Consider the following 24,539-nt stretch of genomic DNA (forward strand, 5'->3'; position numbering starts at 1 on the left):
CAATGGCCAGTTGACATGTTGTCTCCGCATAGAACTGGGTGCACAATGATAGCTAGATTCCTTTGTTATATACGGAGCAGTAGAAGAAAGTACCACTTGAAGTTTGGAAGAAGTAAGGGTCAACTGAGCATGTTGAAGGGCTGCCTTATCCTACAGAAAACAAAGGAATAACATGGCCAGGCCTCCTTTTATCCCCTCACCCGACACCCTGGGGACTGGGAGAGAGTGCCTGGTGGGGACAGGACTTTGAATTATGTTGAAGCTGGAAAGACAGATATTTTGGATCCAAAAAGATGTTTTTCCCTTTTGAGACAGAGACTAGAATATCTTCTAATCTCTCTTCTGTCCCAGAAGGACTGCCTACTCATTGCTCTGAAGGAACCCAGAATGCAGCAAAGTAACCCAAATAGAGAGTCTCCAGGCTGAGATGCTGCGTTCAATAATGTAAACTGGGCATTTTACTGGCACTGTTCCCCTTTGGGGCCAGGCCACACTGTGCCTGAATATCATCATCCTTAGGATTGTCCAAGAACTTGCTCCCAAGAGTTTGGGAGCTAAAGATGAGGGCAGCAGAGACGTCCAGCTGACCTTCTCTTCCCCTGTCCCTGGAGGGAAGAATAAGGTAAGGAACAGGCTGTACACTGACGTCTGCATGGTGTTTTCTAAGGCTGAATAAGTAAGACTGAGGGAATGGACAACAGGTGATTTTGGACTTTCTTGCTTTGGAGTCTTGACTGATTGTGATTGTCTTGTTCAGGTCATGGAGCCAGACCACACATTCTCGGTGGGAGGGGGTTTTTCACTGGGAGGGAATGGATGCTTCCAACCTCAGTCACTGGAGGAAAGGTTAATCCTGGGGTGGGATGTCTAAGAGAGGTAGACCTTCCTTTCCTTGGAACTGAGAGGGGAGGAGGATGGGGTTGGGAGAGTGAGGCTCAACTGTGAACAATGGAGAGTTGCAGGGTTTCTGGTGGTGGGTGTGATCCAGGCCCTGCCACATGGATGTGGACTGGGATCCAGGTGAGCAGCTCTCTGGGAGGGCACCCCTGAAGTCATGATGGGAGCTGTGTGTGGACCCTAAGAGCAGACCCCTCAGGGGCAGCTGTGCGTTACTCTGTGAGTTGTTCTTTCCTAATCCCAAGGGCTCTTGGTAAAGTGTCATTTAGGGCAGAGCCCCATCTCACTCATGCTATAAGGAGCTATGAGCATCAACATAATGATCTCCCTAAGGCCACTGGCTGCCAAGGCTGCCATCACAGTGGGAACCAGGCAAGTAAGCCAGGGAATCTAAGCAACCCATTCTGGTAGTGTGGTGTAGAAGGCAGCTTCTAAAATGGACCCTGAAGACCCCACCTTGGCATTCACATTCTTATGTAATCCCTTCCCTTGAGAGTGAGCAGAACTCATGACTTGCTTCTAACCAAGAGAATACAGTAAAGGTCATGGGATGTCACTTCTCTGATTAGGTTATATAAGATGTGACTTCTGTCTTGCTTGCAGACTCAACTGCCTTCTTGTCTTGCCCTCAAGGAGCCGTGTTGGAGAGGCTTGTGCATAAGGAACTGAGGGCAGTCTCAGGCCAACACCCTGCAAGGAACTGAATCTTGCCTGCAGCCACCTGGACTTGGGTGAATCCTTCCCCAGCGGAGCCTTCAGATGAGCCCTCAGCCCCAGCTGACAATTTGATTGTGGCCTGTGAGAGACCCTGAAGCAGAGGACCTGCTAAGATGCTTGGGTTCCTGACTCACAGGAACTGAAATAATAAATGTGTGTTGTTTTAAACTGCTAGTTTGGGATTATTTGTTATGGAGCAACAGATAACGACTACAAGTAGTACCTTAAAAACATGCTAAAAATACCTGGAGAGACATAAACCAGAGGTGTTATTGCTGGCAATTAGGGCATTAGGGGACTCTTACTAGAAAAATATGATGTTAAAAGGAAGAGCAATTTATTTTGTAGTCATAGGTTAACGAGACTAGAAAACACTAGTTCTTTGAGAAGTTGCTTGTGAATTATTTGTTTCTCAAAACTATGTCTCTCATCCTTTTGCTCAGAAAGCTCCCCTCTTCCCTAGCCGTTCTCCCATTGCCTGGTTTCCTGCCTTCCTCATTGGATCAGAGACTCAGTTGGACCACGTGCCTGTCTTTGATTGCAGTTGATCCAAAAGGAGTTGACTCCCATTGGCTCCTTTCATTGCATCTAGTGGTTAAGTGCTGCCCTCCCCACCCCCCACAACCACCCCGTACTCAGGGCTGGGTTTGAGAACATCATATCCCAAGTGGAAACAGAAGCTCAGAGCTCTTATATGTCTAGAAGGGGGATTGGATGTGATTTGCATCGGTTCAAGAAGGACTTAGAGCAATTAATGAATTAACAACACAAAATGAGTTAGTGACAGGAGCGATATTTAAGGGAGTATTGTACAACTTTTAAATCTGAAGCCTTTGGAGAACAGCCATGCCCCCCACAGCTTGCTTGTTGGGATCACTGTTTCAAACGGAATTCAGGATAGAACATGGGACAGAATCCAGGCCAACCCATGCTGGCAATGTCACTTTGGCCTGTGGTCCTTTTACCAGATGTGATCTTTGGTATCCGTTCACGAACAGTGGCAATTCCAGGCGGGACCCACCACCACGAGAGTCTGGAGGAAGCCCAGAGAAACTGTCCTCCAGGAAGTTGCTCCCTCCTGCCACTGCATACGGCTCAGCTTTCCTCTGTCTGATTAAGACCAAGACCTAACTTCTCCATGTTTCCCTTGGCTGGAATCCAGCTGAAGTGGAGAATTGGGATATTTCACTGTTTGAAGTTGGAATTACGATATCCTGAATTCTTGGTCAACCGTTCGACTTCAGTTTTCAGTGCCCGATGGGCACTCCCTTTTGTGTAAGTTGCCTTCAGCATGTTTTAAGTTCTGCAGACATACCTTCAAGGTTTGAGGAAACAATGGAAACCATTTCTGCAATGAACAAAATGCTGTGTTTTAGGAAATGATACATATTTTGCTGTCAAAAATAGTTTTTCTGCTTAATTTGCATTATATTACATTTGGATTAAGTTTATTTCAAACAAAAATATGTTTGGAAGGTTTTCTTCAACACACTAGCCATTTGTACCTCCTGATTCTGAAAGACAAAAAAATATCTTACCACCTAGCTATGAAGAAAGATAAAGGGTATATATATGTGATCACTTTCTTCTGCCTGACTTTCACCCTCAGATGCTCCTGGGCAAGGGTTAAATCAGACAATGAGGCCTGCAGAGTAAATAATCTCTTGCAAGCTTTGCACATGGCGTTCTCGGTCTTGGGAAGCTGGCTGGTTTCTAGACCAGGAGGGAGGCGAGCTGGGTGAACCCAGAGACAGCAAAGCTGGGTACCACAGGGTGCTGGGGAGGCCACAGCCTCAGGCTGAGTGTTGGGCCAGATAACTCCCAACACTTCTATCCGGATAAACTGAGTTGCCAAATCCTGTCCTCATACCACCATTGGAGTAGGTGAGCCAGGGAAATTCTGTACGGTGGGGGCTGGAGTATGGGTGTGCTCATGAAAGGGGCAACAGGAAAGTTCAGACCAAAGGGAAAAGCAGAACTGAGCTGCGTGTACCCCAATTTCTTTCCTTGGCGGTGGATATCCAGGGATCCGGCCTTGGCCTGGCTTCCAGGAGCTGGCCTGGCATGGAGGGGGGATGGGGCTGCAGACCCAGAGCCAAAAATCAACATTCAGAATCAAACAGACAGAGTAGGAAGATTAGGAAGGACTGGGCAGAAAGGGGGCAGCAATGAGACTGCAACCAGGGACTCCGACACGGGCAAGGACAAGGGTACAAAGAGGAGGAAGAGAAGGTAGAACCAGGAGACTCTGTGAGGTGTAGGGACTTCTGCAAGACCGTGCGATCTTGTCTCTGGGTGGAGAGGGAGCATGAAGGCAGACTCAGCATGGCAAAACCAGGGCTCCCAAGCCAGGAATGGAGCTTACAGAGTTGCCAAAACGGAAGCAAGGCCAGAAGATGGTGTCAGTGTCATAGTCTAGAGTTGGCAAGACAAAATCAAGTTGGAATAAGGACCAGCTGTGGGTGAGATAGACAGGGTTGGAGGGAAAGCTTTGCCTTGCCCAGGAAACGTGTTTTAGCTTTTGTCTGCATTAATAAATCAACCAATGCATGATTTATGGGCGGATCAGGTCTATTACTGACATGGCCAAGGCTGGAAGGGACAATTTATGCTTAACATGGACAGTCCTTATGCAACCAGCAGTGGAAAAGAACATCGATAGCTCAGGACAACTTCATCCCTGTGGCAGGAAAAAGAAACGCAAAGCGCAAGGCCTTCAGAAGTTAGGTCTGTTCCTCTCCATCCATTTACAGGGAACAGCATCTGCCTGTGGGAGATGAGCTGTCTTCAAGGATGATGAGGCAGAGGTTGGATTTCATTATCTGGCCTGGAGCTCCAGAGGCCAGGCTGAGGTCTTGCAGGGGGAGAAGCCAGGTTCTGAATCTGGACATTTTGTTGACATTTTCTGGAAGCCTGTTTAGTGCCTGTCATCCAGACTGACTCCTGGGGATGCTATTGATTCTGGAAGGAAAATTGCTGAGCAGTGAGGATGCAAACCTATGGTCCAGAGTATTCGTTTCTCTTTGCTGACTCTTAACCATTTTCAGATTTTCCTGTTTTGAGTTACTTTGTTGGTAGGATTTTTTTTTTTTTACCTTATATTTTTTCCCCTTTACCCGTAGAAAAACGTGGGTTTCATGTTTCTCTTGAATGTCATTCTCCAATTTCACCCTAGGGCAGAGGTGGATCTTGGTTTGTGGGGCCTGAAGCTTACACAATTTGGGAGTGGTCCTCTTTAAGAAAACTAATATAAAAATTTTAACATAGAATTAGGTACAAAAGTGAAAATATTAATTTGGAATGAGAAAAGAAGCCACAAAATATTAAAAATCTTAAAAAGCTAGCAAGTATAAAACATCAGATATGGAAAAATATCACACTATTTTTATTAATTAGCTGCCTGACTCTAATACTCTGTCCTACATTTTTGGCTGCATACTCTGATCATCTCTTCATATAGCAACCATTTCTATAATATTTTCCATAGAGAAAATCAAAAGCTTCTTCAGTCCTTCCTTGAGCATGATTGTTTCCCATTGATTGGTTAGAAAAGTTTCTTCCAGCTTTTCAACTCTTTTTTTTTTTTTGCTGAGGAAGATTTGCCCTGAGCTAACATCTGTGCCAATCTTCCTCTATTTTGAACGTGGGATGCTGCCACAGCATGGCCACAGACGAGTAGTGTAAGTCCACACCTGGGACCTGAACCTGCAAACCCAGGCTGCCAAAGGAGAGTATGCTGATCTTAACCACTACACCAAGGGGTCAGCCCCCCTCAACTCATTTTTGATGATGCTGCGTAAAGTTTTAGGATCACTATCAAACTTGAGACAATCTTCATCAATTTTCCCTCCTGTAGGAGCTGCTATGGACGTATGCAACCTTTTGGAACGTGGCTGCAAGTTTGTGCCCTCCAAACACAGGAGGTCTGATAAATTCTATTTTGCATGATTCCCATCAAAGAACAAAGTGGTATAACACACTTACAATTCCACACACTGCATTGTGCAGTATGTTCCGTAGGAGAGAAATCTGATTTTGAATAGGCATCCAGGAGAACTAAGTCCCCTGCTTCAGTTTTCATGCATGATGTTGGAAGAAGTTTCTATGAGGTAACTTCTGACTCTATACATTTCAAACCTTGTTTCTCTTCCACTGCCCACATGCATCCAGCGTCAGGCACTGGAGGACACATTCATGTTGCAATAAGTCCTGTGTCCTTGTACCTCTGTGTCTGACCTCGGTGAGTCAGCAGGTCAGTGGAAGGAAGACTCCTGGAAGCCATTCCTGTATCGGGACAGCTGGCAACGACTTAACTGCACACAGGAGTGACTGGAGATATATAGATAGATAGATAGATAGATAGATATCTAAGCGCAACTCAACTTCTCTTTAGATCCTAAAAAATCCCTCGGACTCTTTGGTGCCACCTGACATCAAGGGGAGAGTGACAAAGGGGCAGTTGACATGTAGAGATACAACAGTCGTGACCACGAACAGCCAAAATATCCTACTTGCACACACTTTACCGAAAACATGATCCTGTGGACTCATCGCTGGGGTCCACGCAAGATTTTGCAAGGAGCTGAGCAAATTCGGAGCCCAAGGCTAATGTACCAGTGGCTGGAAAATCCCGTCTTTTCTTAAATATACTAGTTTCTCGCAAGGCATGTTTCTGAACTCCTGGACTCGTTTTCCCCTAGAGACAGTTGTTTTTAACTCTTTCTCTTTCTCTCTCATCTTAATTTTCTGCTGGTTTTTGTGGTGGGCACTTTAGACGGCTTCCAAATGCTGACATAATGTACTTAGGATTCTTGATTTATGTTTACTGGTGTTATTAGAAAAGTGAAAAGATCTCAGATGTAAAAATTGTTTAGGTTCGTACAGTACAGAAACACAGGGGTGAGCAGCTATCCTGTGGGACCACATGGCAGGTGTCTTTGCTTCTGTATCAGCTCCTCCTCTCATGGATTCGGGACAGTGGACCAGGCTGCAGGGCTCAGAGAGGAAATTTAACACCTAGGGTTAAAACTTAAGTTGTTACATTTTAAATCACCAGATTAAAAAAAACTGTCTGAAGAATTTAAATCTCCAGTATTTCTAAAATGTCAAATACATTAAAAAATATGATGTTGACAAGCATATGGTTTCACACCCCCACACATTCTCCTTCGTATCTGATGACTCAGGGTACCAGGTTAGGTAGAAAATTCAGCTTTGCCTGGTTTTGAGGAGCCTGGATTGAGAGCCAGCCCACACAAAACCTGGTCCCAGCCTGGCCACTTACAGACTGTGACACTGTCACTTCCCCCATGGATGCAGTCTGCAGCCTGGGCAATGAAGAATCTGGAAGGAAAGAGTCCCAAAGCCCTTCCTGATTCTGTGGCTCCAGGTAAAATTCAGGCTTTACTTTAAAATTATGTCCCAGTATTGTAGTTTCAAGTTTGTTTGTTGGTTTGTTTGAAATTTCAGCACGAGCACAAAGAGAACTTCAGTAACTCCCTTTGCCAGCAACAGGCACATGTTCTGCAGAAGTGGTTGTTCGAAAGAGAAGGGTCTTGGGTGGTGAACAAGCGGGTTCCTCTTTCTCCCTTCAGGGCGGGACAACAGCTCAGACCCTGGAAAGAGAGGGAAGTATTTCCCATTTAAGAACCTCCAAACAAGAAGATTCCAGATGAGATTCTGGGCATGGGAAGATCTGAGACAGCCTGTCTGGGAGGCCCTTGCAGCTAGTGGGGCATAAAGCGACTTTGTGCACAGTCCTCAAGAAGATGGAGAGAGCGAAGAGTGTCGTGCATGCTGGCAGCCCGTGGGCCGGGTCTGGCTCCCAACATGCTTTTTTTTTTTGGCTTGAACAGTATTGTGCTACGTTAGTTTTTTAAATTATGCAATAGTTGCCAAGAGTTCAAAATTTGGAAAATTCATGCACACTAATGGACACTCACTTCCACACACATTTATAGCCCAGATTTCCAAGTGTTCTCTTTAAAAACTTAAGCAATTTAGGGACAATTGGACCCACACTCCTGCCTAGCTGTGGGCACATACTTTGGTTCTCCGTGGTCCTCACCACCATCCACAGATACCCCAGAGAGGCTACTTGTGTTACCAGCCAGCCTCTGTGATTCTTTGACTTGGCGACCCTGGGCTAGAGCCCCACTATGTAGTGGAAATATAATTCCAGCCATGGATGAGAGCAACACATGTAATGTACATTTTCCAGCAGCCCCATTTAAAAAAGGGAGAAAGAAACAGGTAAAGTTAATTTTAAAAATATTTTTTATTTAACCCCGTACATCAAAAATGTGATGCCATCAATATAAAAATTATTGATGAGATATGTATACGCTTTTTTCATACAAAATCTTCAAAATCCAGTTTTACTCTTACAGCTCATCTCAGTTCAGGCTCGCTCCATTTCAGATGTGGCAGAGGGGTGCAGACCAGCCAGGGCAGGGTTATAGCGCATTACATGGTGGAGGTGGGTGAATGATGGAAGGCTAGGCAGGAGAGAGGTTGAGGCCAGATTATAGGTGACTTGAAGAGGTGTTTTTTGGCTTTCCTTTTGTCAATAGTTAGAACCCACTGGAATTCTTTAGGGGGGCTTCTGTCCAATGTTTTTAAAGTCCTTTATTGTATCTAACATTCCTCCTCCCATACTTTAAAATCATTTACTCTTGGACCGTCTTGAATGTATATGGAAAACAGTGCAGCAAGGGCATCTAGAAGTTTCCAAACTGTTCCCTTTAGAGTGCCAGGAGTTTAAGTAGGGACTCCAGAGAAATGGCGATGGGGGAACTGGACCTGGGGCCCCATCCCAGCATCAACACGAGCAGCTTCTTCAGTTTTATGTGTTGCCCAGATGAGCAAGATTTTATTTACAGAAAGAGTTCTACTGTTTTTTGTTTGTTGTTTACCGTTTGGAAAACTCTCCTTTGTGATATAATCTTCCAGAATATATGAAATAGTCTCTTCCGTGGTAGCTGTTTAAATACTTGGTGTGTTTCCCGTCCTCTTCACATGTCTTTTACGGGTGTCCTTTATTCACTTTAAGTCCTTTTATCCTGGGTGGCCCAATATCAGTTGGGTATCAGATACGGTCATATTCTGCTAAAAGAGGGCTTTTAAAAATATAGTCACATATAATGCCTCAAAAACCTAAGCAGTTTATTTAGTTACCGTGTATCTTCACAAATCTCGCGTTAATGAGTAATTGTGGATCTGATTGTATAATCACAAGCTTTTAAAATAACCGTTGAACTCCATTTTTTATTAAATAAGTCAGAACAGAGGTCTTTTGTAGAAACAGATTTTCTACAAAGAGGAAATGGACTATGAAGAAAGACTTGGATCCTATGCCTTCCAACCAACTGAGCAAGCTTACCCACTGCCTTCCCAAACCCACTTGTAATTTGATCTCTTAGCAAAAGAAAAAGGGCTTTCCATTTTTGTGACTTATATGGAATAAAGAACAAGGTCTCCAACTCTGGACTGTGACCCTCTGTGACTTTATTGTGATCTGTGGCTCGTCCGCACCATGTGGTGAGAGCGTGGAATTCACAGAGGAATGTACTTCTGGGCAGCCATAGATGGGCTTCTTGGGAGAGTTTATCCCGCCTACATCGCTGAATTGTCTGGTCTCCCCTCTCCTTCCTCTTCTTCTCACATGTTTTCTTTTGACTTTAGTTGATAATTGATTGTTCCTTACCTGCCGATTAACTGAAACATCTTACGATGGCTCCAAGCACAACCCCATAGCACCAGGTGGTTTTTTTTTTTAGCGAATTCCTTCAATGTGAATCTGACGTGTCCAGGCAAAGCCTGCGACAGAAACCCACCCAACCCAGAAGGATTTGTAAAGGAATTCCCAGGGTGTGTTCAGTTAAAGGGCTTCTGTAAACTTCCTTAGTGTCCCTCACTTTCTTCTGAAAAGCCAAAAAGAGAAACCAGATGTGTCTGTGAAGCAACAATGGCTAATGTAGCAAGGGCTAGGGTGGGGAAGGCATGCCTAGGGGACTCTGGGTGGGACAGAGGCTGTGCCCCAAAACAGATGTTCAGACACTCAGTCATTGAATATTGACTGTATTGGTTAATTAATTAATTTATTAACCCATTAATGTATTGAGTAAGGAGCACATTAATCCAAGGATGAGCACACAAGGCATCCCGTAGAAAGGGGATCCAAGGCTGGGGAATCCACTCTAGGGAGAATATTGGGAGGACACAAGATGGTGCTCCCACATGTGTCACACCCACGAGCAAGTCCCAGCTAGACTGCTCTGATTCCGTCCCTTCACTCTGGCAAAGGAAAGTGCAGAAGAATGCAGGGGAGAGTGATGCTGTTAAGGACACGTATTTGAATCAGTTCTAACTTACATAAAAAAGTAAATCACTTGCAAACTTTGGTACTTGAATATCAACCTATCTCATTCCTTAGAAATGATCCCAACATCTCATGTCTTTCAGCAACAAGTTCAAGGGCAAAGCAGACTCCAAGCATCCCAGCAGGAAAAGATGGCACTTTAAATGGAGATAATTAAGGAAAGTTTAATGTTGTGATTATTTGCAAAAATGTGGATAAGCGTAAAAGAAACTAACATGGAACAGTGAAGCATAACAGGACCAGCTACAGCAAGGAGCCTTCATCCCCCAAACCAGGTGAGGAGGGCAGGAGTGATCATCAGATTCCTGAGAGAGAAAGAGGATCGCCTGGTGGGAGTCGCAGCCTTTGGGGAAGCCACTGACAAACCCCCTGCACCTCAGTTCCTTCTGTCTTCTGAGTTTCTGCTTGTAAATGTCACTGTAAGCCAGAGGCCAATGGATGACGTTGAAGCAGCCCATAGAACACAGTCTCCCTGGGCACAGAGTAAGATGCACAGTAGGTCAGAGTATCAAAGAGAAAATGTCCAGCCCAGGTACCGGTTCCAACAGGATGGGGCTGTTCATCAGCCAGAGCACCAGGGAATCAGGGCAACCTGGTTTACAGTTTGAGGTATCAGAATCTGAAGCATCAGAGCACATTTTCTCCCAGTAGTTACTGCAAAGCAATCACTACTCTAATGAATGACTCACTCTGTTCTATGTCACATGCCAGACTGTGAGCTTCTTGCAGTAAGCGCCTGCCTCTTCAGCTGCACGCAGTTCACTGCAGAACGTCTGACGCAGGATAGATGCTCAACAAATGGTGGTGGATTGAACGAATGAAGTTCCAGCCCGCTACCGAATTGCAGCTCCGTTCTTTTTAATTCTCTACCTTGGCCAGAATCAGTCTTCACGAATAGTGCAGATCAATGAAACCAAGATTTAGTTTTTTCAAAAGGTAAACAATTGACAAATCTTCAGCTAGGCTTACCAAGAAAAAAAGGGAGAGGACTCAAATAAATAAAATTATGTATGAAAGAGGAGGTGTTACAGATGTGACAGGAATACAAAAGATCATAAGAGACTACATGAACAGTTATACACCAACAAATTGGACAGCCTAAAGAAACAAATAAATTCCTAGAAGCATACAACCTACCAAGACTGAATCATGAAGAGATAGAAAATCTGAACAGACCAATAACAAGTAAGAAGATTTAATTAGTAACCGAAAACCTCCCAACAGAGAAAATGTCAGGAACAGATGGCTCATGGGTGAAGTCTACTAAACCTTTAAAGAATGAAAGCCAATCCTTCTCAAACTCTTCCAAAAAATGAAAGAGAAGGGAACACTCTTAAACTCATTTGATGAGGCCAGCATTACCCTGATATGAAAACCAGATAAGGACACCACAAGAAAAACTGTAGGCCAACATTCCTGATGAATATAGAGGCAAAAATCCTCAACAAAATACTAGCAAACCAAATTCAACAGCACCTTAAGAGGATCAGACATCATGGTTAACAGGGATTTATCTCTGGGATGCAACATATGCAAATCAATAAATGTGATATACCACATTCAAAGAATGAAAGATAAAAATCATATGATCATCTCAATAGGTGCGGAAAAAGCATCTGACAAAATTCAACATCCTTTGATGACAAAAAATCTCAACAAAGTGAGTATAGAAGGAACATACTTCAACATAATAAAGGCCAGATACGGCAAGTCCACAGCTAACATCAAATAATGAAAGGTTGAAAGCTTTTCCTCTAAAATCTGGAACAAGGTAAGAGTGCCCATTCTCACCACTCCTATTCAACATATTACTGGAAGTCCTAGCTAGAGCAATTAGGCAAGAAAAAGAAATGACATGATCTTGTATCTAGAACATCCTAAAGTCTCCACCAAAAAACCTGTTAGAACTAACAAAAAAATTCAGTAAAGTTGCAGGATACAAAATCAATATACAAAAACCAGTTGCATTTCTATATACTAACAATGAACTATCAGAAAGAGAAATTAAGAAAACAATCCCACTGACAATTGCATCAAAAAGAATAAAATACTTACAAGTAAGTTTAACTAAAGAGGTGAAAGATCTATGCACTGAAAACTATAAGACATTGATGAAAGAAATTGAAGAAGACACAAGTAAATGGAAAGATGGTCATGGATAAAAAGAATTAACATCATTAAAATGTCCATACTACCCGAAGCTATCTATAAGTTCAAGCAATCTCTACCAAAATTCCAAGGGTATTTTTCACAGAAATAGAGAAAATAATCCTACAATTGCTATGGAACCACAAAAGACCCTGAATAGCCACGGCAATTCTGAGAAAGAAGAACCAAGCTGGAGGTATCACACTTCCTGATTTAAAACTATGTTACAAAGCATCATAATCAAAATATAAAGGTACTGGCATAAAAATAGACACATAGACCAATAGAAGAGAATCAGGAGCCAAAATAAATCTATGCATATATGGCAAACTAATATTTGACAAGGGAGCCAAGAATACTCAGTGGGGAAAGAATAGTCTTTTCAATAAATGGAGTTGGGAAAATTGGATATTCACGTGCAAACAAATGAAACTGGACCTATATCTTACAACCACTCATGCAAATTAACTCAAAATGGATTAAGGACTTAAACATAAGACCCCAAAGAGTAAAACTCCTAGAAGTCAATACAGGGAAAAAGCTTCCTGACATTGGTCTTGGCAAACACTTTTTGGCTATCCCAACAAAAGCACAAGCAGCAAAAACAAAAGTCAACAAATGGGACTACATCAAATTAATAAGCTTTGCACAGCAAAAGAAACAATCAACAAAAAGCCAGCCTACAGAGTGGAAGAAATATTTGCAAAGCATCTATCTAATAAGGGGGCTAATATCCAACATATATAAAGAACTCACACAACTCAATAGCAAAAAAACAGATAATCCAATTAAAAAATGGTCAAAGGACCTGAATAGATATTTTTCTAAAGAAGACATAAAAATGGCCAATAAGTACATGAAGAGGTGTTCCACATCACTAATAATCAAGGAAATGAAAATCAAAACCATGAGATACCACTTCACACCTGCTAGAATGGCTATCATCAAAAAGACGAGAGATAACAAGTGTTGGTGAGGATGTGGAGAAAAGGGAACCTTTGTGCACTGTTTATGAAAATGTGCATTGGTTCAGCCAGTATGGAAAACAGGATGAAGTTTCCTCAAAAAATTAAAAGTGGAACTACCATATTACCCAGAAATCCCACTTCTGGGTATATATCTGATGGAAATGAAATCACTATCCCAAAGAGATATCTGTACCCATATATTCATTTTGCAACATTATTCACAATAGCCAAGATATGGAAACAACCTAAGAGTCCACTGATGGATGAATGGATAAAGGAAATGTGATAACAAAGGATATTTTCAATGCGAATGAAGAAAATCCTGCCATTCGCAAGAACATGGATGGACCTTAAGGACATTATGCTAAATGAAATGTCAGACAGAGAGAGAAAAATACTCCGTGATCTCGCTTATATGTGGAATCTAAAACAGCCAAACTTGTAGAAACAGAGAGTAGAATGGTGGTTACCAGGGGCTGAAGTGTGGGGGAAAAGAGGAGATTTTGGTCAAAGGGTACAAACTTCCAGTTATAAGATGAATAAGTTCTGGGATATAATACACAGCCTGGTGACTACAATTAACAATACTGTATTGTACACTTTAAAGTTGCTGAGAGTAGATCTTAAGTATCTTAAGCACCACCACCACAACAACAAAAATGGTAATTATGTGAGGTGATGGATATGTTAACTAATCTTATCGTGGTAAGGATTTTGTAGTATATGCACATATCAAATCATCATGTTGTGCACCTTAAACTTACACAATGTTATATGCCAATTATCTCTCAATAAATCTAGGGGAAAAAGAATGGTGGGGAATTGACTTGCAGGTTTAGTTGTCCGAGTTAGAGGAATTTAAGGAATTTGAGATTAAGATGCTTGTTGCTATAATTGAATTAAGGAGGAATATTCAAGATCCTGAGACTCCAGGGGACCCAGAGGTGTGTTTAGGAGGCCAAAAAACCCAAGTGCCAGCGGGTAGGGATCTCGGTGGGGTGTGGAGTGCTTCCTTACCACAGCCAGTAGGAGCATGAACAGGTCTGTCTGTAGGCTGAAATACACTCTATACATCTTGGTAGAGGGCAAGTTGAAAGGCCTACCCTGATCTAATCCTGACAGCAGTGTAGACTATAATAAATGGGACAGACCAAGTAACAAAGGAAAATAATTGTATTCCTGAACTCGAAAAGCATATTCTGGGTATACAAACATACAAAATATACATGTTGATAGGACAGGAAAAACTACAATAACTTATCCATTTTTCCTAAGGACTTAGGAGAATAAATTGGGTCATTTTTCAGGCTCATTGCTTTTGGTAAAGTAACATACCTGTGCATAGATAAATATACAAGTATTGCAACAATTTGAGGTTTGTCACAATATGTTAACTCTGGAAAACTTACAATGGTTCTGCCTTGAGGGCGACATATTTACCGTGGGATGATGTCTTTACGGAAATGCATTTGGGAGGGCTTATTTTTCAATAGCAGAACTGCCATAAATTTGGTAAGGCTTAGGTGCATAAGTTCTTCTAGGAGTGGGGGATGTGGACCGGTAAAGCCCTCTTCCAGGGCAATAAGACCCCTCACACGTGATATTCTTAATAGACTTCTACAGCTACCATCTTTGGAGACTGCATCTAACATAGTTATGATCTTTCACCATATTTTGTTAAGGAAAATGTAAAAGTCATCAATGAAATTAGCCATATAACACTTCAACTGGAAAACCTTTTAGGGAAACAAGGAATGTCTTTAACAATAGAGAAACCAGTAAGCTATCAAATGAATTCATAATACAGATTCCATCAATTCTGACTCCTTTGTAGGGCTGTTGAAATTGACCATGCTATATAAAACTGACAAGTTGGAATACAAGAATGAGGACCACTGAGGCGTGCAGAGAAAATATCAATATATTGTATGTTTATGTACAACATCAACAACCACAATAGAATGTTATCCTAAGATGTAGTGGCTTGAATTGTGGCCCCCAAAAGTTATACCAAATTCCTGATCCCAGGTACCTGTGGATGTGGCCTTATTTGGAAAGAGTATCTGCAAATATAACCAAGTTAACATGAGGCTGTACTGGATTAGGGTAGACCCTAAGTCCAATGAGTGGTGTCCTAACAAGAAGAGGAGAGGGAGATTTCGTGTAGAGACAGGACACACACTAAGGAAGAAGGACATGCAAAGGCAGAGGCAGAGAGCAGCGTGAGGCGGCTACAAGACAAGCAAGGTCAAGGATTGCAGGCAACACCGGAAACAAGGAGGGGCAGGGAAGCATCCTGCCCTAGGGCCTTCAGAGAGAGCCTGGCCCTGCCCACACCTTCCTTCAGGTTTCTGGGCTCCAGAAGGAGGAAAGAATAAATTTCTGTTCTTTCAAGCCACCTAGTTTGCATGAATTTTGTTACAGCAGCTCTAGGAAACTGACACAAGTATAAACAAAAGTAATTGAAAAAACTAATGTTTTCTGTTAGGTGCATAGGAAAAACCTGGAGTCGCCCTGGCACTTCCCTCTCTAGCACTCCCCACATCCAATCTGTGACTGAGTCCTTCCGGTTTCACCCCTACATCTCTTGGCTGGTTCATTTCTCCTTGTCTCCAGTCACCCCTAGTCCAGACCCTGGGCCCTGGCAATCCCACACTGCAGTGGCCTCCCTCCAAGCTTCCGGGCTTTCTCCTGCAGCCAGGGCATCCTTAGAATGTAAATCTAATTACTCCCCTCCCCCACTGCCCTCTCAACCTCCCCATGTGCTTTTATATAGTTTTAACCATTTTGTGTGTTTCACATCTCATGGAACAAAAACCAAAACTCTCATTGTGGCCTCTGGTGCCCTATGTGGTCCGGTTCCTTCCAGCCTCTCCAGTTCCAACTCATCCCTCTCTTCCCCCTGCTCCCTAATCTCAAGATGCTCCAGCCTTCTTTCTGCTCCTGGCCTCCACCAAGCTCTATCGTCTCCCAGGGACCTTTGCATATGCCCTTCCCTGTGCCTGGGGCACTCACCCTTCTTCTGCTGACTTCACTCCACATCCCTCCCATAGGGTTGATCAATCTTGCATCCTACGTGCTCACATCATCCTGAACACTGTAATACTCAACGCCATTTATAATTGTGCATTCATTTGTGTGGTTAATTGATAAATGTCTCTCTCCCACGCTATATTATAACTCTGGGACAGTGGGTCTCTGTCCAGTTCTGTTCTCAGAGCCTAAAGCGGGGCCTACACAGAGGAGGAAATCAATAAGCTGTTACTGAGGGCCTGAGTCTTCTTGTAAATCCATTCAAATGCTCCTTCCATCTATCTACTGCCTTTTTTAACAGGGAAAAAAATCCATAGAAGGTGTACATTTAAGTAACTTTGATCCTTTTTACCATCCCTTCTTCTCACTCTTCTTCCATTGAATGTGAAAAAAATTGTGTATGACTGACCAAAAAAAAAAAAAAAAATTAATCTCACTGTAGATTTCAGCACCAGGCTTGTAGGATTACTAAGCGATGAGAGCATTTATCTCAAGAAACATTTTCTCCTTAAAAAAGGGAACAGAGATCATAAAAAAGACCTTATCTTACTTCTAAAGCTCTTTGTAAACACTCAGCGTCACAGCTGCAGCTTTTTACAAATGTCTGGCCCGCCTCCACATGGGGAGCTTTTGTGACTACTCTGTCAATAAGAAGGTTGGCTCTGATTAAAAGTGAACTGTTCGTGAGACCCGGTCAACAAAAGAAAAACAGAAAACTGTGTTTGAGCTCAGGAACAAGAGCAGAGTTTGTAAAAGACACGTTGCTCTCCTGCTAAATGAGCCGCCCTCCTTGGGCAGTGCCTGGCTGGGCTGTGCTCTCTCTGGTTGGTACCCATGCTCCATCTCCAAACCTGGGTGGCTTTGCCTCCTCCATACCCAAAACTCTTGCCCCTCTGGGCAGCCTTTGGGGTGCTTTCCTACCTAGAAGAGTGACCCCCAAGACATCCACTTTACCCCTCCAAGGACAATTTATAATTATTTGCAGGTGATCAAACCCACTTCGGTGGTTGTGCGTGTGTGTTGGGTGTTGCCATTTCTTTGCAGCAGCTGGAAACACTACACAAAGCAGCACTGGCCTCTTCTCCAAGCTGGACTTCCACCTCAGGGTGAAAAGACAGCTGCTGTGGGGGCCTGCTCCTTCCAGTCCTTACCTGGGCCTCCGAGGCAGCTACTTCAGTCTTCAAACATGTGCTCAGAGGTGGCGACCCTACCCCAACAAAGGCCCTGTACTCAGAAGGGAGCACAACCCTGCTGTTGGCACCGGGCCCTCCATGCTTCCCTGACCAAGACATCCACTTCCGGTTCTGAGGAGAGATGACTTCCTGGAAGGGGCTTGCTGAGGGGTCTATGCAGTGGACAATGGATTCAGGTCCCACTGGTATGTTACATAATATGGTATCTAACAGAGAACACAACACACATAGCTACAAAGCATCTCCTTAGTCAACCAAAACGACCTATTACTTTGATGGCAAACTGCCCAAGAACAGTTTAGTATTTTGTGTGTTGGTTTACTTGTATTTTATTGGCTGGCTTATATACTATATTTATTTGACTGATGCAAATGTATATTCACATGCTCTTGGAGGTTATATAAAAGATACAGGCCTAAATGAGAGTTGATTGCAAGAACCCAAAGCAGGCAAGGAGCCACATGGGATGTCAGCTCCTTCCAAGCTGTACAGTCACTCCGAGTCCCAGGACTTCCCACACAGGGAGTACAGGAGGCTTCATGGAGAATGGGAATGGCAGCTCAGCTTATTGAGAAACAGGTCAAGCATCTTGTGTGTGCATCCGGCCTCAGCCATACCAAGGAAGGGGGTCTGTATGGGCTACTTTGCCACTGCCCGTCTTCACTCAAAGTCACCTCATGTGCTGCTTGGATCCTCGATGTCCTCAGCTTGGCACTTAAAAGTCCAGGTGGCACTGTGTGACAAGGACCACCAGGAGCACGGAACTCTGCTTAGAGAAGCTTTTCCCAGAAGGGAAATGTAGCCCGGCAGTTGACAACATTTAATGGAAGTTTCCAGTCTAGCGCTTTACATACTTTCAAATACCTAATGCTCACAGCAAACAGAAAAGCCAAATGTCATCATGGGCGTTTTAAATATGAGGGAGTAGAAGCCTGTCAGGTGTTTGGTCAGTTGTGGGGCATTTGGGATTTGAACCAGGGAGGAGGTTGGTTCCAAAGCTCATGCTTTCAATCGCGGAACAGAGCTTCAGGAGAGCTTTGCAGACTGGCCCACAGCATCTTTGTCATTCACACACAAGTAACTCAATCTTGTAAATCGCCACAGATTTGATCGATTCAGTTTTGTGTAGCAGGAACTAATGTTCACAGTTGCCAACTGGATTGGGCAAAATTTAACTTTATTCTCCATAATTAGAATAATTAGATAAATTTCAACTCTTCCACTTAAATTGGGTATACAATAAAGATCCAGTCTTGGTCTTACAAAATTACTCTGTTAGAGATGTGCTGGTTAGACATCTCATTGTCCCTAAATCCACCAACATGCGAGCAGTACAGCATGAGGCCTTGACATTTAAAGGAGGTAAGGGTTTCCTTTGTCTTCTCCTCATGACCCATCAGACGTCAGGGCCATCTTCACCTCTCCAGCACACTGTAGTGAAAGAAACTAATAGATGAATGCAGTCATAGTCTACATATCACCACCATCTTGAAGTATCTGAAGGATTTAAGTATGGAGGAAGTGGCAGAAAAAAAACACATTAGGATAAAGCATAAAAGACTCTTGAGGGTGGGGGGTGGGAGAGATTGTTAGAAGTCTAGTTGGAAGTTTGAACTAGAAGTGCAAGGTCATCATTTACCATTTGTTAGCCAAATATCCTTTCCCATGCTAGAAACATCTCTAAGCCAGTATTGATGTCAATAGGTTATCCAAGGATTATCTAGCCATCCATTTCCATGGTAAATACTGTAAATATGGAAAAATAAAGCATTCCAGCTTGAATACTATGATTAATTTCTCTCTGTTGATAATATTTTGCATAGTTTTAAAGGTAATGGAACAACAGATTGATTACGCAAAAAAAAATGCAAACATTATGTAACTATAGTTACTAAAGATCCAAAATTTCAGACACACAAACGCTGAAGAGTAGCTAAGTATAAATGGCAGTATTTGAAAACATCAAGAAGAGTCCTTACCAAGGATGCCCTCTCTGCTGGAGTTTGGTTGACCTGCACAAATTTCTTGATACTTCCTTTGATCTTTCCAGTTTTGAGCCTAGCGAAGATTCCCAAACTGAATCCTGCTATATTCTTGGCAACTGGCTTTTAACACCCTTTCAATCAGTAACTCTGGCTTGTCCCTTTGCTTCTGCTCTTTTAGTTAATTCTGCCTTTGACTTTCCACTACTGCTTCTCTGAATTGAGTTTTATGGTGCTTCATAATCCAGTTGTATACACTAACTAGTATGGTCTAGTGAGGGGTCATCCACGCTCCACCTGGCCACAGATTTAAAGTATTCTAAGCACATACAAACTCTCTTGTTGGCCAATACGTCTTTTGGATGGTGTGGGAATAGCCATAGAATCTGAGTAGCAAACTGAATACTCAGCATCCTTTAGGAGTCTCATTTTCAACCAAGTAAAATTGAGACCAAGGATAATATGAAGTATTTGGAGATATGCGTGATTGTTCCCATGATGTCTATGCTTTTGACATTAATGTTAACTCAAACCTGGAGGTAAAATATTAGTGACATCTTTACACCGTCTGTTGGCAGAAAGAGTGGATCTGGAACAGAGGAGGTAATTCCAGCCTCTGGCAAACATGAGCTCCCTAAACAATAGGGATGCCTGTTCAGCAGGAGGGAGGAGAGGAAAGAGGAGGGAGGGCAGGGAACGGGTAGAGACCGTAGGCACAAGGACTGGAGCCCTTGGACCTGGGTCCCATAGCTCCTCAGTATCCAACTGTGTTGAGAAGGCCCTGAATGCACTTGCCGCTGTAGCTGTGCAACCAGACACATTTTCAGGAGGTGAGATGGAAGGGGCTTAAGACTGTGCAGTATTTTGAAATAACTACTCCAACTCTTCATCTTCTAAAACTTGATGTTCTCAGTCAGCTCTGATTTTCCACCCTCTGATTTGATTCTGGAGGAAAGATGGAACACTTGTTGTCCTTAGGTTTCCTTCAGGGGAAGGAAGAGACATTCATGTCCCCTCTCTGCCATTAGAAGTTGTTACTCCATCTAAGGATGAGACAAGCCCTGATGTCAGCGTCTGCCCCAAAGAATCCTCAGTGCTGGAAGGTGAGTGAACAATGACAACATAGGTGTCTGGGAAATACTGATTCATTAATTTATTAGTTCCTGAGCTCTCAGACTAAGACCTCACCACACGGATGGCTTGTCTACAATTTCAAGAGGAAAAATAAAAAGGGTTACCTAATTAGCTAGCTCCGTGACTTCCAAACACCTGCTCGCTCATAAACGCTTACTGACTGCTGCCAGATGTTATGCCACAGGCTTGGCTTAATTAGCCATTGGATTGCAGCTGAATATAATTAGTAATTTAATTTTGAGCTAGACTAAATGAGGGCATGACATTGAGGTTACTAATAAAAGCTAAAAATTATTGATAAAAGAAAACTAAGTGTGAGTAAGAGCCTTCATGGAATGAAATGAAATTAACTTTGAATTAAACATCAGTACAGACCTGCTCCACTCAGTCTTCTTGACCTTGTAATCATCAATCATACATCAGGTTGACTGCTCAGGTAAGGAATCTGATTCTAGTTGCCACTGGGTAAAAAGCATGGCTCCCCTGCATGAGGACGCTGAGAGAGGGGGGTGGTGGGTCTCTCAAATGAGAGAAGTAGCAAAGGATAAGTTAGATCAGAAGTCTTTCAACTCTCAGAAGCTGTTCAGAGCAGCTGGAGGAAGAGAAAAGGGGCTGTTATGAGTAGAATTGCATTGCCTACAAAGTCATATGTTGAAGTCCTAACCCTCAGCACCTCAGAATGTGACCTTATTTGGAAATAGGGTCATCACAGATGTAATTGTCAAGATGAGGTCATACCGGAGTGGAATGGGCTCCTGATTCAATGACTGGGGTCTTTACAAAAAGAATGCCCTGTGAAGAGAACGAAGTGCATACAGATGGAAGATGATACAGGGAGAACGCCATCTGCAAACCAAGGAACCCCAAAGATTGCCTGCAAACCACCAGAAGCTAGGAGAAAGGATGGAACAAAACTTTCCTCACAGCCCTCAGAAGGAACCAAGCCTGCTGACACCTTGATCTCAGATTTCCACCCTCCAAAAGCATGGGAAATAAATTTCTGTTGTTTCAGTCACCCAGGCTGTGCTACTTGTTATGGCGGCTCTAGCAAACTAATACAGGGCCAATGCGAAAAGGCAGAAAAGCAACCACATCCTTGGAAGGCTGGAACTGAACCAGATTCCTTTCCTGACATATAGCACTCAGCCTAGGGTTAGAGTTCGAGTTAGTGCTCAAAGAGGGGGAAAATAATTTGGAAATGTAGTGTATTTGAGGAATCATCTGAGGTTCTCTCTCCTGTGATTCCTCGTATTCATTACGTTCCCCACCATTGGTGGCATTGATGGTGTCCTTTATGCTGAAACCTCGGGGAAAGGGATGATTGGCCGAGAGCAGAGTCAGATTCTTGGCTCTGAGTTTCTGTAGCAGAGACAACAGCACTGAAAACGTGGCTTTGAATTACAAGAGCTGGGAGGCTTAGGGGAAAATTTTCTCTTGGGGTTTGTAAGTTTGATTTTGACTATAAGGAGGAAAAAGATCTATAAAACTTAGGGTACACAACCTATGTAAATAGAGAGGGGAAGAGTGCACGGTGATGTAAGGATGGTTTGCCCACACGCTAGAAGATAAGAATCTTTGCCAGTGATTGGAATAAAAGCACCAGATGTGATTTGATTTGAGCATAGATGCTAATGAGTTCCTGAGGAGGGAATTCTACCCTGCTGTTGGTCAAGCCTCTGGTGATGGAAGAACAAAAGCCATCTCAGAAAAACAGCTGTGTGCAGGGGCTGGCTTCGGAGCTGAGTGGTTAATTGTGTGCACTCTGCTTTAGCAGCCCAGGGTTTCACTTGTTCAGATCCTGGGTGAGGACCTAGCACCACTCATCATGCCATGCTGAGGTGGCATCCCACATAGCACAACCAGAAGGACCTACAACTAGAATATGCGACTAAGTACTGGGGGGCTTTGAGGAAGAAGAAAAAAAGAGGCTGGCAACAAATGTTAGCTCAGGTGCCAATCTTTAAGAAAAAAAGAAAAACAGCCGTGTGGAGTACTGAGGAAGAAAGAGCCCAAAGCCGTCCCACACGTCTCCCAAGCACCCCACCATGGAGAAGATGCAGAAGTGCCCTATTCCCCTGACAGTGGTGTGGAGATGCCCGCAGGTGGGCAGCAGCACACCTGCAGGGGTAGGTCTAGTATCACCTGCATGACCTGTGGAGTGGGGAAGGAGATTGGAGTGCAGATGCTTTAATCAGGAAGCAGCAAGGAAAGATGACAATGGCAGAAGTCTATCAGTTGGAGGCTAGAGTGAAGGGGCTGGCTGAGGTCACCTTGTAACTCTTGAATCCATTCTATAGTGAATACGTCCAGTCAACATCTGATGTATGAAGGAAGTCTATGTATGCATGGGAGGAAAGAGGTAAGAAACAAAACGGAGACCGTGAGAAGGGAAGTATAAAAGACGACCTTTCCCCTTCTCCGGGATGGGTACCACATTGTCTGGCTCCTCTTCCATGTCCTTGCCCCTCCTCATGCACAAGTACTTTGTTCTGTTGGCCTGTGTAGAGCAGTGGGGTGAGCAGGGCTGGGGAACCGCTTTATCTGAGTTCGTTCCATTGTGATGCTCATGAAGAGCCAGGCCCCAGGCTCCAATAGAAGCTATACTTTGGGCCATAATGGACACATCCTTCTCTTTCTCTCTCTTGTTTTCATCATATTTCGGCAGGCACGTGGAAGAACTCTTGTGAGACATCATGTGTAGCTAACTGGGGTCTGTGCTTTGCCAACTAGGTCTTAGGAGAAAAAATACCTACTTCTACTTTCCCAAATTGTGAGGGAGTATTGATTATGAGCCTCTTATACTGCAATGGATCCATGTGAATCTAATAAATGGTGATGTGTCCTTGAAATTTTCTAAAGAATCCTTCTGATCCGTACCTTGTGTATCTATCTTTTGTGTAAGTTTCACTTTCTCTTCTTACTGCACTGAATCAGAGTATGACGTGTGTGCTCTTAAGATGAGATATAGATCTTACGTAGTTAAGTAAGCTTTGAAGGTATAGTTCACATAAATTGGATTGGAAACCCAATAAAATTTGCAGTAAATGATTATTGATGATCTCACTAAGTTGCTCCCATAGGTATGCCGTCAACTCAAAATTCAGCACAGTTAGAGAAGATTTTGCTGCTAATAGGGATTATTAGAGGCTTTATCTACCAGTTGCAATGCCTATACCCTAGACAAAGTATACCAGTAAATATAAATATATAAATATGGCTTGCCAGATATAGGTGTCACTTAAGGTTAATGCATTTTGAGTGATTTTGCAAGAAGAGGTAGATATAGTTCCCATATTATTCTAATTAATACAATACCTGTGAAAAAACATTTGCAACTGAATTATTAATTCAATAATTAATTAATAAATGCAGCTGTCTTTTATCTCAAAAATGTTTTGGGTGAACGCTATTAAATGTATGGTCTGCAGCATGCTTGGGTTGAGAAAAATAGTTGGTAGTTATTTCTCCCATTTGAATCGACCCCCAAATGTGGTTCATTTCCCGTTGGGGAAGTGGTTTCATTGGAGCCCAAGACTTTGAGGAGTATTCTCAGGAATGGTCATCTTTTGACTAAGACTTTAAAAGAGCTATGATCTCTTTCTTAAGTCTAACTATTCCACAGCTACAAATTATTGCACAGCTATGGTATTTGATATACACACATAAAATCCCAAATTTTTTACAACAAAAAGTACCATAGGTATCATTTTCACCACTTGCCAGATGATAAACATGTGAACAGAAGTTCACAGAGGTCAAGTAACCTGCTGCAAGAAATCTTATAACCTCTGGAGGCATGATTCAGACTTAAGTCAGTCTAACTCCACGACACTTTGCTATCTCTACAGAGCTGTCCTATTTCCAAATTTAAAATTAAGCAATTCTTGGGGAGAAATCTTCCTCTGGGATTTAGAGAAGAAAGCTCTAACAGAAGTGCTGAGTGCTTATCAATTCAATTCAATTCAGCAGATACGTGTCAAGCATTTGCCAAGTACAGTGGGAGTTACACTGATGATATGATACAGCTCCCGCCCTGTGGAATCTTATATTTTAGGCAAAAAGGGAAGGGAGATGGACATGTGGGACT

The 24,539-nt window shown here is 43.0% G+C and overlaps 1 long non-coding RNA gene across 2 annotated transcripts; it reads left to right on the forward strand.

Moving 5' to 3' along the window:
* The first annotated feature begins 359 nt into the window (after nucleotides 1-359).
* On the forward strand, nucleotides 360-1,782 carry LOC139080799 (uncharacterized). Of its 2 annotated transcripts, none has more exons than XR_011535594.1 (2): nucleotides 360-622; nucleotides 1,501-1,782. It is a non-coding gene; the product is annotated as an uncharacterized lncRNA (long non-coding RNA). The 2 variants fall into 2 exon arrangements; XR_011535593.1 differs by having other exon boundaries at nucleotides 1,531-1,782.
* Nucleotides 1,783-24,539: the final 22,757 nt, after the last annotated feature.

This window comes from Equus przewalskii, chromosome 32, assembly GCF_037783145.1.
Source record: "Equus przewalskii isolate Varuska chromosome 32, EquPr2, whole genome shotgun sequence".
Classification (NCBI taxonomy): Eukaryota; Metazoa; Chordata; class Mammalia; order Perissodactyla; family Equidae; genus Equus; species Equus przewalskii.